Raw genomic sequence first — 18,504 nt, 5'->3', positions numbered from 1 at the left:
AAAAAGTTTTGCTTGCATAATTATTTTGATGTTGATCTAGTTATTATGTGGATATAATGTAGATTAGATTAAACTCTAAACATGTCTACCCAAGGTGTTACTGGATCTAATTTTGTCGATGATGTTGATTATGTTCATTCAACACATACATAAGAGGCACAATCTCTAGGCAATACAAGAGATGAAAATGAGAGTAGAAGTACTAAAAGAAAGAGAACATCTCCTACATGGGATCATTTTACATTGCAAAAAATTGATGGTAAACTAAAGGCAGTTTGTAACCATTGTGGGAGGAAATTAGGGGGAGAGAGTAGTAATGGGACTAAACATTTACTTGTTCTTGTGAAAAGATGCCCAGTAATAAAGGAACAACTTTCCACGAATCCTAATCCTAATGCAAGTCCTTCAGTCACAGCTTATAATTTTGATCTCGAACTAGGGAGAAAAATGTTAGCTCAAATGATCATTCTACATGAATACCCTTTATCGATGGTTGAGCATAGTGGTTTTATAGACTATTCAAATACTCTTTGCCCTATGTTTAGAATTGTGTCAAGGAATACAATTAGGTCTGATATTTTGAAAATGTACAAGGTTGAGAAGGAAAAATGTAGCCAAATTTTGGAGAAAAATAGAAGTAACCACTGATATGTGGACTACGAATCATCAAAAGAGGGGATACATGATTGTGACAGCTCATTTCATAGATGACTCTTGGAAGTTGCATAGTCGGATTATAAGTTTTAAGTATGTACCATGCCCACATGATGTTGTAACACTTACTGATACACTGAGTTCGTGTCTGTCTGAATGGAATATTGAATACAAGAGTAGTACAGTGACTGTGGATAATTATACAACTAACAATGCAATGATTCTACTTTGAAGGAAAAATTTAATTCAAGCTGTTTCATTTTAAAAGGAAAGCTACTTCACATGTGTTGTTGTGCGCATATTTTGAATCTTATCGTCAATGATGGCTTGTCTGTTATTGGTGATAGCATTGACAAGATTTGAGATAGTGTTGCTTATTGGTCAAGCACACCAAAGAGGTATGAGAAATTTGAGGACACTGCTCGTTCTCTTGAAGTGACATGTACTAGAAAGTTGCCACTTGATTGTTAGACAAGGTGGAATTCAACAAACTTGATGCTCAACATAGCTTTATTGTACAATAGAGTATTTGAACAATTAAAGCTACGTGATTCAAGGTATGTTAGATATGCGCCATCAGAAGATGATTGGATTAGAGCTCAAAAATTGTGTGACAAGCTGGAAGTGTTTCATGAGGTGACAAAGTTGTTTTCTGGAACCAACTATCCTACAATTAATATTTTTTCCCAAAGATGTGTCAAATTAAAATGAGAATTAAAGCATGGATGACAGTAGATAAGCCCTTTATTAGGGACATGGCAACTAAAATGATGTCTAAGTTTCAAAAGTATTGGGAAGAGATTCATGGGCTTATGACTGTGGCAGTTGTTTTGGATCCAATATATAAGTTTATGTTGATCGAATATTATTTTCCTACCATTTATGGAAATGATCAATATGAGATTGAAATTGAAAAGGTCTGCAAGCTTTGTTATGAGCTACTAGAAGAGTACAGTTCTAAGTTTCCTAATCTCTGATAAAGAAGTTAGTAAATGGATAGTGTATCAGCATCTTCTCAAACACAAATGGATGATCTATCTAACTTTGACACATATGTTAGAGTTACATATGGTGTAGAGAATGTGAAGTCAGAGTTAGAACTCTATTTGGAAGAGAAATTGATACCTAGGACTGATAAGTTCATTGATATATGAAATTATTGGAAAGTAACAGGACTCAAATAACATGTGTTGAATATGTTTGCCAAAGATATATTTGTTGTGCCTATTAGCACCATTGCTTCAGAATCTACAATCAGTATTGGCAGTAGACATGTGGGTTCACATCGAGCAAGACTTCATCCTTCTACATTAGAAGCATTGATATGCACTCAAAATTGGCTGGTAAATGACAAAAAAAGAAAATATACTTATATATATATAAATTTATATTTTGTTGTATTATTTCGATATTATTTTCTTTATTTTCTTTACAGAAGCGATTCCACTAGTCACCATGAATGATGATGATAATGATGTAGATCCAACTATGGTAATTAATTACTTTTTTATAAGTCATCAAATAAATTTTGAACTTCTATTATTAATACATATATATTTTTTGTAGGAGCCATACATAGTTGATCTTGATGATTAAGGTAGTAGGGCAATGAAGAAGAAAAAAGTCATTTGATTCTTTTGAAGCACCAAAAATGGAGCGCTATGTCGTATATGATAGTTTTATTATACTTTGTTCTCTTGAGAAACTCTCATTATACTTGGCGAATTCTTGATTTAAATGATGATATAATGATATGATTTAATTCAATTATCTCATGCTACTTATATATGCATAGTACGTAAAATTAACATTTTATATGTGGTTTAGAATATCCTTAATTCTAAATAGACTTTAGGTGTAAGATTCATATAGTTTTTTATTCCACAACTACTCTATGAAAGAATTGTAAATATTGACAAATATGTTTTATATAATTCATCCTTATTCTTGTATTTATTTTTGTAAATTTTAAAATAAAATATTTGAGGGTATAGTTGATACGAAGTGTAAAAAATAAGGATTGCAATAAGAAAACATTTTGTAGGCTTAGGGAGAATTATAAAATTATAAATTAATGTTTCCTTAAAAAAAAGTTAAATGGGAATCGGGGCGGGATAAAATTTTTGCGGGGATGGGCGGGGCGGGACAAACCCACCCCATTTACATGCCTAATCGTTAAGCATTGTTAGACAACATTTTTCTGTAATTTTTTGGTGTTCTAGATCTGAAAAAAAAAACGCATACAAAACCCAAAAATCTTGTACATAAGTGTTATCTCTAAATTAGTTATTATTTTGAATTTGAACGAAAAATAAATAAATTCAATCTTTTCTTGGGTTCAAGTTTTAGATTAGACTTTTCATCATTAAAGCTTAAAAAAAATTGAAGAGAGTTTGGATAGAGTGCTTCAATGGTGGTGGAAGTGGCGGCAACAGCAAAATTGAGATGTGATGTTTTCTCATTTTGGGGAGGTCGTGGTAGTGATGGTGGATGGTGGTATCACCTTAAAGAAAGAGAGAGATCGTATAGAGGGTGAGAGTTTGGAACTTAATAATGAGAGGGACAATAGAGTCGATTTTTTTTTTATAAAATTGCATAGTTTGGGGATGCATACAAATTTTGGCATATATTTTAATTACACTATACTATGATGAATATAGTTAGAAATTTCCCATTTAAAATCCCTACTCAATTCCATATGAATATCATGATTCATGTGATTTTTTTTATTTTAACATTTCTTAATTTTAAAATAATTATATTTTTACTGAATTTATCGTTCTTCATATCTATTTATAGTAATTTATGCAGTTTTAATTATGATTTATATTTTTTTGGACCTTGTGTTTTGTTTCATAACCTGTTGGATCATGTGATTTGACAAATTACTTTTTAGACCATGTATTTTATAAAATTGTTCAAATAGACCCCTAAACCCAATTTTAATAAAGAAAAAATTGAATATAACAATACAATTATTAGGCAGAATGATAGTACTTTTGTTCTGAATTGTTAGTTTGGTGAATTATTTATGATTTTAGTTTAAAAAAACTTTGACCAAAATCGGATTTAGGGATCTATTTGAACCATTTTACAAAACATAATGCCCAAAAAGTAATTTGTCAAAACAGATAGTCCAAACCGGTCACGGCACAAAACATAGTGTCCTAAAAAGTATAAATCCTTTTAATTAAGATTTAAAAAATGCCAATCCATGAAACTATCTTACCTAAAGAGATGGTAATGTAGAAAAATGTTGAAAACCACTTTTTTTTTCTTGCTAGATTGTTGAAGAACACATAATAGGTTCAAGGGATTCAATTTCTTGTTTTATATAATCGTTTTATAAATATATCATAATTTTTAAAGATAAACTATAAACAAATATTAAGTTTTAGGAAATGTTAATTATTAAATAGGTATATGCTTATTTGGTACCCTGTGTTTTATCAAAATTCAAACTTTGTACCATCTCTTGACGCCGTTTTTCGTCAACAGATAAAAGAAGAGAGCACGTAAACAATTAAAGACAATGGCCAAAAGAAATAAACGAATCAAAACACACGGTTTTTTACGTGGTTCAGCAGTTAAATCTGCCTAGTCCACGAGTCTCTGTTATTAATCTCAAGATTATCTCTGAACAATTCTTTAGCATGAATTCTCCAGAGTTTTCTCTCAAGGATCAGAATTTTGGTCCTTTACAATGGTGCATGACTTCTCTATTTATAGAGAAGGATGCAGAGTACTATCCCACATATTTTGGGTAGTTACTCTTTTGTGAATAAAAATAAATGGCTTTAAATGCCTTTAATCAGATAAAAAAGGAAACGTCCCTGAAGACCAGGGAATGCATAACTGACTAAATATTTTCCCACGATTCTTGGGGATTTACATCAATAAATGAGGATTACATCTCATGTTTACAATACTTGTAGATATTCAAGGTGGTTATAGCGTATCTTCAAAGCTTCAGCATCTCAGGTTTCATGTCATTGTGCGAGCCACTGACATCTCCCGAGCTAACATTTCTTTCGAGACAGGATATCGAGCTCAAGACCCATGCTCCAAAGTTCCTGAAGATGAAGGTGTTCTCGGAGCTACCTTTCGAGATCGAGATCATTTCGAGGTCACCGCATTCGAGATCATATATCATACTTTGCATGCTCGATTTACAATCCTAGATGATACTCTAATCCTCACGAGACCATTTATTGCGAACTCAGCTTTCGAGGTCATATTTACTATGGCTCGAAATCTGGGTATAACACCATCTATTTATAATAATTATCAATCGATACCCTCTGTTTGCAAAAACTACATAGTTTGGTACCCTCCGTTAATTTAAAATTTTAATATTCCCAAATTATCCCTCATTTTAATGATTTATTTAATTTTCAATTGTGTTATTATTTTTAAATGATTTAAATATATTTTCATAATTCGTAAAATAAAATAAATGTTTAATTAAAAATTTTAATATAAAAAATTATTTTAAAAATAAATTTAATTAATTAAAAAATTTAAAACTAATTAAAATATTATTAATTAACTTTAAATAAACCTAAATTTTAATTTAATTAACAAATCAATCAAACTTTGAAACAAAAAAAATAGTGGTGAGATTGAGAGGGCGAGGAACAGAGATGGTGAGGGTGAGATGGGTGAAATATGAGTTTTTTCATTAATTAAACTAAAATTTAGGTTTATTTAAAGTTAATTAATAAGATTTTAATTAGTTTTTTAAAAAAATTTAATTCCATTTTTTAAATAATTAAATTTATTTTAAAAATAATTTTTTTTATTAAAATTATCTTAAAGTTTTAATTAAACATTTATTTTATTTTATGAATTATGAAAAAATATTTAAATCATTTAAAAATAATAAAAAATTGAAAATAAAATAAATCACTAAAATGAGAGTGAAATTGGGAGGGTGGGCAATATAGATGGTGAGGGTGAGATTGGGTAAAATATGTATTTTTTTCATTAATTAAATTAAAATTTAGGTTTATTTAAAGTTAATTAATAATATTATATAATTAGTTTTTTAATTTTTTAATTCCAGATAATTAATTAAATTTATTTTAAAATTAAATTTTTTATTAAAATTATTTTAAATTTTTAATTAAACATTTATTTTATTTTATAAAATATAAATATATATTTAAATCATTTAAAAATAATAAACAATTAAAAATAAAATAAATCACTAAAATGAGGGCTATTATGGGAATATTAAAAATTTAAATGCATGGAGGGTACCAAACTATGTAATTTTTGTAAACAGAGGGTATCTTGATAATTATCAGAAATAGATGATACCAAATTTGTATTTCAATAAAACATAGGGTACCAAATGAACATTTACCCTTATTAAATTTCAATAACAAATGGAATTTGGTTATAAAATATAAACATATTCGTATTTTTATATTAATGTGATATTGTTTTTTTCTTCTTCGTTTGGGTTGAAACTAAAATTGTTTTTAAAAAATATATTGAAAAAGTGATTGTATTACAAGTATAATTGAAAAGGAAAAATATTATAGATAGGTAGAGATATTTTTTCCATCCAAATAAATTTATTCTCTAACCTAAGGACATGCTAAGCTAATTTATAGGTAATTACTTTCAATGTGACCAACATGAGGTAGAGATGTCCCCTAAAAAATTAGATAGCAAAGCTTTAACATCATAAAAAGTAGGGAATTTACTCATTTGACACTCCGTCTTTTTGCAAAGTATTGTTTTGGTACCATTTATTTTCAATAATGTTTATATGATACCCTATATTTTAAATTCATACATATTTGGTACCCTACACTCATATTTGATAAATAAAATTTTATCAATATGATCAAACTGTTATCAGTTATATGTAATTAAGTAATTAAATTTGAATTTGAAACCCATGTAATTGAGAGCATTTTGATTAAATTAATAAAAAATTATTAATTAAAATTGAGTTTAGGATACCAAATATGTACGATTACAAAATAGAGGATACCAAATATGTATGATTTCAAAATACATGGTACGAAATGAGCATTATTGTAAAGACATGGTACCAAAATAATACTTTCTAAAAACACAGAATATCAAATGGTTATCTACCTTAAAACGTACACCCAATTTGTTTTGATGAATAGAGTTATTTATAATAGCAAACTAGTAGTCCTAGTCTTTAGCCTAATTAAGTTCGACCAATAAAGCAAGAGCTGCCACTTGGGACTAATTCAATGTGGTTGGATGTGTGAGTGGTGTGGGAGGGAGATGGGATCAAATTCCTTTGTATATAATATATATATATATAAAATAATACAGCAAGAGCTTCCGATTGAATATTCACTTATCCATATGAAGATTGATGACTAGTTTGGGGGAGCTGTGGTTTATTCAACAATTAGTTTTAGTTATGTTGTGGGAAAAAATAGGTGAAGCATGATGTTGTGTGTACAGTAAACTATGTAAATCCTAAAATTGACATATTTTATAGAAATATCTTTTTTATTAAAAGATCAATTTTTGTTCCCCTTTATAGTGATTTTCGGAATTTACTTTCCCTTTTTTGTGATTTGTAGAATATTTACATTCCTTATTTAACTTTATTTTTATCACAATTTGATTATAAAGGGAAGTAATATCTTGCAAATATTCAGTACTTACTCAAAGTCATTTCTGGAATATTTGTCTATATATTTTCGTGCAGCTCAAGTTTATAAAAATTAGGAAACTAAATATTTGTTGTCATTAATTGTTATTTCTATCTTGAGTTTTTTGATATGACACAGGTATTAGCTGTCTCCACCATAATCGTATCTGTCGGATCAGTATCTTCTAAAAAAGGCAATTCTTCATCAATCAAGAATATCTTCAATTATTCTGGCCTTTATTAGGAGATTCTTTCTTAGCCTTTATGAGCACGAAAAAAGACTCTATAAATAGGGCTCTAAAGGCAATGAGAAAAAGTGAACTCTTAGATACATAATTTGTGTGTGTATTGTAATATTTGTGTGAGTTCCTTCTTTGTATTCAAGATCATAGTATTCATGTGATCTTGTAGAAATATGAGAGTTTAATTTATGTGGTGAGTTTATACCATGTTCATGAGTGAATACACATTGTATTTTGAACACAACTTTTAGAAGTCTTCGGGAGAGGATTTTTATAAGCCTTGCGTCGGGAGGATGCAAGCACTCGCTGGCCATTGAAGGGAGTTTAAGTGGGTGAGCGTTTCAATCAAGATCAGATTAGTGAAGAGAAGTACAACAAAGTTGCGGCAATTCTCAAGAGGGAGTCTTGTTTTGTTTAAGTCAATATTTTGTACTTGTGATTCTTTATTAATTGGTTTTATTTGCTGGGCGTAGCCCCAATGAGTAGGTTATCCAAAAGGGTTTCTGAACTTTGTAAAATTCATTGTGTTCTTTATTGTTTTTGCACTGTCTTTTTATTGTGTTCAGTTTCTGTCATAACAAGTTCGGATTCTATTCCGACAGAACTGCAATCTCTTTAAATAGTTAACTACCATTCCACACTTTAATTAATTCACATGGTTTAATTAATTTGGTAATTACTAAAAACGAAATTTCAATTGGTATCAGAGCGGGTCACTCATTTCTGAGTGTGATCTTGGTTTATTCCGTTTTTTGTTCTTGTTCTTGCAATGTATTTTTTCACAGAAGGAGGCTCCATAACTCGCCCCCCTTTACTCAATGATTCGAACTATCCATATTGGAAAGTTAGAATGAGAGCCTTCATCAAATCTCAAGATGAAAATGCTTGGAGAGCTATTTTAAGTGGTTGGACTCCTCCAGCAGAAAGCGATGATGCAACTAAGGTAAAATCTGAACTTGATTGGACTGATGCTGAAGATAAACTGTCCAGTTACAATAATAAAGCATTACATGCTATTTTTAATGGTGTTGGTGAAGGTTACATTAAATTGATTTCTTCATGTGTTTCAGCCAAAGATGCTTGGAAAATCCTTCAAACTCAATTGGAAGGAACTGCTGATGTTAAGCGTTCTAGGCTTGTTATGCTCACAACAAAATTTGAAAATGAAACTCTCACTGGATTTTATGAGAAATTGTCAGATATTGCAAACGAATATTTTGCTCTTGGTGAAAAAATTGAAGAGAATGTTTTGGTTCGAATAATTGTTAGAGTTCTCCGTGACAGGTTTCAGACGAAGCTAATTGCAATTGAAGAAGCAAAAGATCTGGACAAAATAAAAGTAGAAGAATTGATGGGTTCACTCCGAACTTTTGAACTAAACCAACAAATTAGACAAAAAAGGTAAGACAAAAGAAATCAAGGAGAAATCTATTGCCTTGAAATCTTCTAAAGAAAAGAAGGAAAGTTCGGATGATGAGATGGCTTTGTTGACAAAATTTTTTCAAAAATATATAAAGAAATTGGGAAACAAAAAAGCCATATCCATTAGACCCAAAAGGTAATTTTTCTAAACCCTTTGAGACTAATAAAAAAGGTATTCAGTGTAGGGAATGTGAAGGATTTGGACACATTCAATATGAGTGTGCAAATACCTTAAACAAAAAGAAAGTCATGATAGCCACGTGGAGTGATCAAGACTCTGAACAAAGTGATGAGGAGGAAAATAATGTTGCCTTAACCTCTGTTCACAAAGGTATGATTTTTTCTTTAGTTGATTACAAGGATGTGTTATGCCTTAATAATTCTATTCAGAATAATGAGAATTCTGACATTGATTCTGATAATTCTGACTTAGATGAGGAGTCATTAAAAAAGTCTTATAAAATAATGTATGATCAATGGCTGAAAAATTGCTCTGAGAATCGACTAATGGCTAGCAATAATAAAAATTTTATTGAAAAAATTGAAGAACTTGAGATGATTATTGCTTCCAAAAATGATGAAATTAATTCTTTGAGTAAAGAAATTGATCTTTTGCAAAAAGGTGTCAAAATGCTTATCCTAGATCTTGAATATTGGATGATATTCTCTCAGCAGGAAAAAATGATGGTGATTACAGTGGATTAGGATCTAATGGATATGAATCCTCAAGAAAAATGGTTTTTTTTAAAATCCATGAATTATTCGACTATTGTGCCAACTAACCGTTTTGCAGGAACAAGTAACTCTACAGAGCCCACGAAGTTGTCATCTGTTCCAACGGATCTACAACTAAAGAAAATTTCTCCAAAAAGAAACATTGGACAATTTGTACCATTTTGTCATTTTTGTGGGATGAAAGGACACATAAGACCTAAGCGTTTTTCTCTGTTAAATTTGTTTAAAAAGAATTATGTTAAACACTTTGGTAGTATGAATCAATTCTTGACCAAAAGAAATTCAAAATAAAAAACAATATGAGTCAAGAAAGTTAACTCTGTTTGCTTGGCTACCTTTACCTGTCATAAAACACATGCATCTAGTTCATGGTACTTTGATAGCGGTTGTTCAAGACATATGACAGGTAGTGCCAACATACTTACCAACTTCAAATCCTTGAAGTGTGGAGTAGTTACATTTGCGGATGGAATGGCATGGAATAGTTTAGGTAAATGTACTCTAAACATTGAAGGGTTACCGAAACTGAAAAATGTGCTTCTTGTTGATGGGTTGAAAGCCAACTTAATTAGCATAAGCCAAATTTGTGACCAAGGTTTTGTTGTTAATTTTTCACATGATGAGTGTAATGTTGTAAATCAAAGTGTTGACATTGTTCTCAAAGGTTCTTGTTCTTTGGATAATTGTTACACACTCACACAAAAATTCACATGTCATGCGTCTTCATCAAGTTTTAATAATACTGACTTGTGGCACGAAAAACTTGGACATATAAATTTAAAAAACTTGAAAAAGATTGCTAATGCAAGTCTCATTCGTGGTATACCCAAGCTGGGTAAAAAATCGCTTGGTAAGTGTGAATCATGTCAATTGGGAGAACAGTTAAAAATTTCCTATAAAGCATTATCTGATATTAATACTTCAAATGTGTTAGAATTATGTCATATGGATCTCATGGGTGTTATACAGGTTGAAAGTATTAATGGTAAGAGATATATTTTTGTTTGTGTGGATGATTTTTCTAGATTTACTTGGGTAGCTTTCTTAAGAGAAAAATCAGATACTTTTGAAGCTTTTCAAACACTATGTACAAGACTTAGAGTTAAAAAAAAATTGTAACATTGGAAAGATTGTAAGAATACGAAGTGATCATGGTAAGGAGTTTAAAAATTCTATTTATGATGAATATTGTAAATCTTTTGGAATTTATCATGAATTTTCTGCTCCTAAAACCCCTGAACAAAATGGGGTAGTGGAACGAAAAAATCGTACTTTGCAGGAAATGGCCAGAGTTATGTTAAATAGCAAAAAACTCACAAAGAAATTGTAGGCTAAAGCAATTAATACAACTTGTTACACAATTAATCGTGTTTTTCTGCGTCAAGGTACAAATAAAACTCCTTATGAAATCTGGAAAGGAAGAAAACCCAATGTCAATTATTTTCATGTATTTAGGTGTCTGTGTTATATTCTTAGAAATCGTGAGAGTCTGGGAAAATTTGATGCCAAAGGCGATGTGGGAGTTTTTCTTGGATATTCCACCAATAGCAGGGCTTATCGTGTTTATAACATGAGAACCCAATTTATTATGGAATCAGCTAATGTGGTTGTAGATGATTTAAAAGATTTTTTTTGAGTACTCCCATGAGGAGGAAATTGACAGGCTCATTTATGTTCAACATCATAAAGAAATGGCAGATCTGACAACACAACCTTCGGAGGCAACAGCTTCCACTGCTGATGTATCAAATGTTGATTCTGTCGAAACAACAACTTGACAAACAGAGAAGGAAAATCCATTTATTTCCTCTGACTCCGTTCAAAAAGAACCATCAACCAGAGTAAAAAAGAATCACCCTTCTGATCTTATTTTGGGAAATCTTGAAGAGAGTATGGTCACTCGAAAGAGGTATGTAAACTTGGTTCAATTTGTTTGTTTTACTTCTACATTAGAACCAAAAAATGTGAAGGAAGCCTTAAATGATGAATCATGGATCAATGCTATGCAAGAAGAGCTAGAATAATTCACAAGGAATGAGGTATGGATCCTTGTCCCTAGATCGAGTCATACTAATGTTATAGGTACAAAGTGGATATTTAAAAATAAAACTGATGAATTTAGGACCATAATAAGAAATAAAGCTAGACTAGTTGCACAGAGGTACACTCAAGTTGAAGGAATTGATTTTGATGAGACATTTGCCCCTACTGCAAGACTTGAATCCATAAGATTATTACTAGCTATTTCATGTGTTCTTGGTTTTAAATTGTTCCAAATGGATGTAAAATCCACTTTTTTAAATGGATTTTTGAATGAAGAAGCTTATGTGGAACAACCCAAAGGGTTTGAGGATCCTTACAACCCTAATCATGTTTTTAAATTGCAAAAAGCTTTGTATGGGCTGAAACAAGCCCCACGGGCTTGGTATGAGAGACTAACTCATTTTTTGGGTCTCAAAGGGGTACAAGAGAGGGGGAGTAGACAAAACACTCTCTATCAAAAATGTTGATGAAAATATTTTGATAGCACAAATTATGTTGATGATATAGTGTTTGGTTCTACTAATGATTCTCTAGTGTAGGAATTTGTGAAACAGATGCAGGAAGAGTTTGAAATGAGCATGGTAGGAGAACTCAATTTTTTCTTAGAACTTCAAGTGAAGCAGTCAGATGAGGGAATTTTTATTACACAAAGCAAGTATGCAAGAAATTTAGTGAAAAGATTTGGACTCGATGCATCTAAACCTGCTAAAACTCCAATGGGTACTACGGTCAAATTATCTAAAGATGAGAATGGGAAGAAAGTTTATCCAACTCTTTACATGAGTATGATTGGGAGTCTCCTATACTTAACTGCTAGTCGCCCTGACATCAGTTACAGTGTTGGAGTGTGCGCTCGTTTCCAAGGGAACCCCATGGAGTCTCATGTGACTGCTATAAAAAGAATTATTCGTTACATCAATAATACTCTTGATTTAGGCATTTGGTACTCCAAAGAAACAAATTCTAACCTTGTGTGTTATAGTGATGCAGATTGGGCAGGAAACACTGATGATCGCAAAGTACAAGTGGTGGTTGTTTTTACTTAGGAAACAATTTGGTCTCCTGGCATAGTAAAAAACAAAACTCCATCTCCTTATCAACAGCCGAAGCTGAATACATTGCTGCTGGAAGCTATTGTACTCAACTTTTGTGGATGAAACAAATGTTGGCAGACTATGGGTTTGATATTAAAACTTTAACCATTTTTTGTGATAATACAAGTGCTATTAATATCTCCAAAAATCCTATTCAGCACTCTCGCACCAAACATATTGACATTCATAATCATTTTATTAGATCACTTGTTGAAAAAAAAAATGATTTTAGAATATGTTGAGACTAACAAACAAATTGCAGATATTTTTACTAAAGCTTTAGACACGGTCATATTCGACTCCCTTAGGGAATCCTTGGGGGTTTTTTTTATTTGAAATTGCCAATAAATTGATTATCTTGCCTTGCATATGTATTTGTGTAAATCTCTTGTCCTATTTGGAAGAAATTTGATGAGCATATTTTTTGTATTTTAGAAAATGAACGTTATAAGTCTTATACTTTGTTTGGAATAAAAAACCATACTTGAAAAATTATAGACCATCCAATTTATATTTGATCAAATCATTATGTTTGTATGAGCATTCCTTAATCCAGTTTCTTTTTCAGGCTCCATTTTGGAAAAGAGCTACCTATACTGATGTGGGAAAGCCGACACTGAGTAAGTTGGTACCAGGTAATTAGCAATTATATTGGAGGATACTTTACGAGTGTAAAGGGCTACCATCAGTATAAGAGTTATATCCTCCATTATGGTTACAATTTCCAAATATGAGCAATGACCCTAGCTTTAAAAGGCCAAAAAGAAACGCCAAATTGATTACACATGCACATACACACATGTCTGTTGACTAGACTGTGTAAGATGGTTGTAAGACTCATACATATAATGAATTGATTAAAATATGTTTTGTGATTGGTATATTTTTCAAATTATGGTCACTTAGTATTTGAATTATAACTCATTTATCTAATTTGTGAAAAATATGGTTATCTTGTTTCTTTTGAACAGGACTTGACACTTACATGGACACATATGGTATTTCTATTTTCGGTAATTTAAAACAAATAATGATAAAAGAAAATCTGCTTTGGACCGTGTACTTAAAAAAAAGGGTTTGAAAAATTTATTGATGCAATTTATTTGTTTTATCTCAATATATTCTCAAATATTCAAAAAGTTTGCAATTTTGAGGTGTGAAAGAATTTGTTTTAAAAAGGGAGATATTTTGGCATTTATCACATAAAATCTAGTTACCCATTTTTGGTTACCCATTTTTGAACTTGTCTCATTTGTGCATTGAATACTCTATATATTCAGATTCACTTTGGTTGTTTCATACTCAGTGTTTTCTTGTTTGTCTCTCTCACTTATAACCAAAGTGTTTAGGTTTTTTTTTCTTTGTGTGCTTCACTTGTTTCATTCTTAGTAGCCATGAAGACTCGAGGCCATGGTTCATCTTCCAAATCTGTGAAGTCTCAGCAGGAGACAGTTCCTGAGTCAGTTCCCACTGCCACTCCTCCCGTCCCAGCATCAATCCCTACTGTCTCGCCTCCTACAGGTCGTCAACCTAAAACCACAGCAAGAAATAAAGTTCTTGCTCTTCCGGGTCCTATAGGATCTACTGTAATTGGAGCTTCAAGTAATGGAGTTACTTTTCCCAGAGGTCAAATAAAAGCCAAACCTGCCTTGACTACAAGTCATTCCCAATCAATCTCCACTGAAGTTGTGTCTGATCCATCTGATCATGACTTTGAATCGTCGTTATCTCCTAATGTTTTGACCCCTAAGGCAAAGGGCAAACGCAAGACCAAAGCTGTTGGAACAAAGAAAGGCAAGAAGGCCAAAGTGGCTCCAACAAAAGGTACCAGTTGCATCTCTTGATTCATCTCCTTTATCCTGATTTAAATTGAAGGAAAATATTCAACCCACCTCATTGCACCTTGTCGGAGGATGTTTCTCCTAAAATGGAAGACTCACTGCCTGAGTTGGACCCTTCCCTGACCGAGCCAAATCCTGAAGTTCCTCTTGATGATTTGGCGAAGGAGACTGAATCTGAAGAAGACCCATCAGAAGCCTCGCCTGTTGCATCTGAACCAAAGGGCACCACACCATTGGCATTTCCCGAATTGTCTTCCAAACTCACTAAACAAAAAGGTGCCCCTGTCCGTACCTCAGGTTCTTTCAAAGCTCATTCTCTTACTTTCTGTTTTAATGATAATGAGAAAAACATGCATTTTTATGAGCATCGTCACTTTATTAGTGAGCGTAATTTCATTTTTGCTCCTCATTGTGTTTTTGGGGTCTTACTTACTTTAGAGGAAAGGGGTTGGTTGCGATCTTTGTTTAGGTTTGTGCCTCGGGTTGTTAAGGAATTTTATGCCAATTTGAATGATGAGTTGTTAGACCAGTCTTCTTTTAAGTTTCATAAAGTGTATGTTAGGGGACATTGGTATAAGTTTGGTCCTTCTGAAATTGTTAAGGCCCTCAATCTTGTTCCTATTGAGATTGATGATTCTATTGAGTTTGCAAAGGATCAAGTCTTGTCTGAGTTGGTTGGTGTAGTGCACCAAATTTTTTTTTTAGATTATTTAAATTTTGTGCTTTATTTGATTTAAATGTTAAGTGTGATGAATTGTTTTAATTAAGTGTTGTTATTTTATTTAATTGTTTATTTGTTTTATTTGATTGTTTGTTATTTTATTTAATTGTTAGAAATGTTTTGGTTAATTAATTTAATAAGTGAATAATTGTGTAACATGTTATTTTACTATTAGTGTTACATTTTATTTATGTGTGACAAATGAGGTAATTATGTGAGCTATGGTGGAATGCACTAAGGTGCATGATAGATAGTAATGCACCCTAGTGATTTAGTGTGTGCTAGTGCATGGTAGCATGGTGCACATGTGTAGATTTTCTACACATTTTATGTTTCCTTATTTTAGATTTATTTGGGTAATTTATTTATAAAAAAAAAAGAAAAGAAGAGGGAAACAAGGAGTTGGGCGTGTGACCTAGTGGGAAAGGAATACTTTCCTTAAGATGGTAAAAATCAAAAATTGAAGACCATGATCATTTGGGGATAGGCATGATCACATTTTATTCCTTTGTATCTTTTTGAAATAAAGAGAAATTAAGAAAAATAAAAGAGAAATGGAAACTTACCTTATTGTCTTTGGGGAGACTTTATGGGGGGATTTGTGATAAAGGGGCTATGAAAGGAGAGAAGAGCCATTGCTCTTGTGTGTGTGTGTGGCTGCCGTGACCTAGAGAGAGAGAGAGAGAGAGTGGCGTGTAGAGAGAGAGAGAGAGAGAGGAAGAAAGAAAGAAAGGAAGAAGGAAGGAGAAAGTGAAGAGGAACCCCCTAGAGTATGTCTTCTTGTTTTCTCTTTGCATAATCTTTTTTTTTTTTTGATAATATGATTTTGATTTGTGTTATTTTCTTGTGTGTGTTTGGGTTCTTCCTCCTCCTCATGGTGGCTTTCCCATAAAAACCCTAGGCTTGAACAAGGGTGTGGAGTTTGGGGTATTGATCTTTTGTGTTCTTGATTTTTACAATCAAGAGAGGTAATGGTCTTTTCCTTAGCCTTATATTGTTTTTGGTGGGTTGTATATGAGGTTTTGCTAATGGTGCTAATGGTTGATTTTGGTAGGATTGATGTATAGGATTTGGATTTTGTGAGAGTATGATTTGTGTTTAAGGGTTGTGATGTTGATTTTGCTATGCATAAAAATTGTAATAATCTATGAATACTTGTATGGTGATTTCGGCCTAGGTACACCCAAGGGTGTTCTTGATATGTTGTGTGATTTACAATATATTTGATCCATGTTTTAGGACCTATGATATATGGGTAAGAGAATAAGTGGTAATCTTGATATGTTGATCATGAAATTTTGTTAGATGCATGTTATATTTTGAATGATTAAATTATAAGATGCATGAAAATAATGATAGAAACATGTTAGGTTAATATAAGGCATATGTGAATATGGTGCTTATAAATTACTATATGTTATTTCATTGATAGTGTTTTGTTGGTTTTCATGGAATTGCAACAAATGGTTTTTAAAAGGATTCATGTGAATATGTTAGTGATATTAGAATCATGCATATTATAAGAGCATAATGAGATTTTAGGCATGAATGATTTTATGTAATTTTTAAGACAAAAGTTGAGTTTTACAAAGAATTAAGCTTGCTGTTTTTTTCAAAATAATTGGGTAAAAGTTGATAAAAAGATGAGTTGCATGCATAAATAATGTTCTTGATGAATGTGTTAATTTTTATGAAATTAAAAGAGGATTTTAAGTCTCATGTTATGATATTTTACCCAATTAATTTCCTACAGAATTTTTATTGAATTTTGAGAAAATATGAGTTTATAAAATTGAATATGGTGATTTTTAATGAAAATATTAGTTGCTGGAATTTTGTAATAAAATATGAAGTAAGTTTCACTAAAAATGAATTTGAGTAATTTTTAGAATAAATTATTTTTCCTAAGTTATGGTAATATTGAAAAATGATATTTTAATGGTATGAATGCATATTTTGACAAATAATGATTTTCTTTATTTTGATTGAGAAAATATTTAGACTCTATTTATTTGTGATTTTTGAATAAAATAAATAGTGGCTGAAAGTTTGTTTTAAAAAAGGTTAACAATTGTTATTAAATTGTCACATATGAGTTTTTACTACTTAAAAACTAAGTCTTAAATAAATTAAATCAAAATGTATTTTTCCACACTTAAAATATATTTTTCACATCATTTATGTAACACAATGACAAAATATATTTTTCTAAAGAAACATATTAAAATAGGTATTTTAATTAAATCCAAGCTTGTTGGGTAATTCTTGGTAAATTAATATTTATTTAATGAAAATGTCACATATTTTATTTTGAGCTAAAATAAAATAAATTTTTGAGAAATTTAATCAACTTAGAAATTTTAAAGAAAAATAAAGCATGTAATATGGCTATTGATTTTCAAACAATAAAAGCAAGAAATGTAGAATTATCGTTTTTGAAAACGTCTTTATTACGCAACATTCCCACGTATGCATGTTACATGCAAATCAACTTTTACGTCCAAAATCATGATTATTATTCAACTATGTAATTTTTATAAAGCAATCATGTTAGTAAAATGGGTAGAACGAGCATTATTCTTTTTGGTGATAATTGCATGTTTTAGTGTAACTATTATCATGAGTGGATGGCCCATGCACACATGAGTTGTATGGAAGGGCAAAATAGTAATTTTATGAACCTAAGAAACGTTATTTTGATTATGATATAGGCTCGTTGAAAAGATTGTGAAATTCTTAGCTTGGACCTGAGGTAAGGAAGTTAGATAGATTCTATGATTTTATGCTATGAATGGTATGAATGGTAAGACCATTGTGTGAATAAATTATTATGAATTATGAATGCCATAACGTGATGATATGTTGAATGTGATATGTGTATGGATGTTAGATACATCAAACAGATTACGATGTTAGATACATCGAACGAGTTACTAAGGACATTGAGACGTAACTCACGTCAAACAGATTACGATGTTAGATACATCAAACAGATTACGATGTCAGATACATCGAACGAGTTACTAAGGACATTGAGACGTGACTCCTAGGGCGGACGCGCCGAGGTTATTCAAGGACCAGTGATCTCCTGTTTACCTCA

This window comes from Humulus lupulus, chromosome 5 (genome assembly GCF_963169125.1).
Source record: "Humulus lupulus chromosome 5, drHumLupu1.1, whole genome shotgun sequence".
Lineage (NCBI taxonomy): Eukaryota > Viridiplantae > Streptophyta > Magnoliopsida > Rosales > Cannabaceae > Humulus > Humulus lupulus.
Note: the sequence above shows the minus strand (reverse complement) of the source record.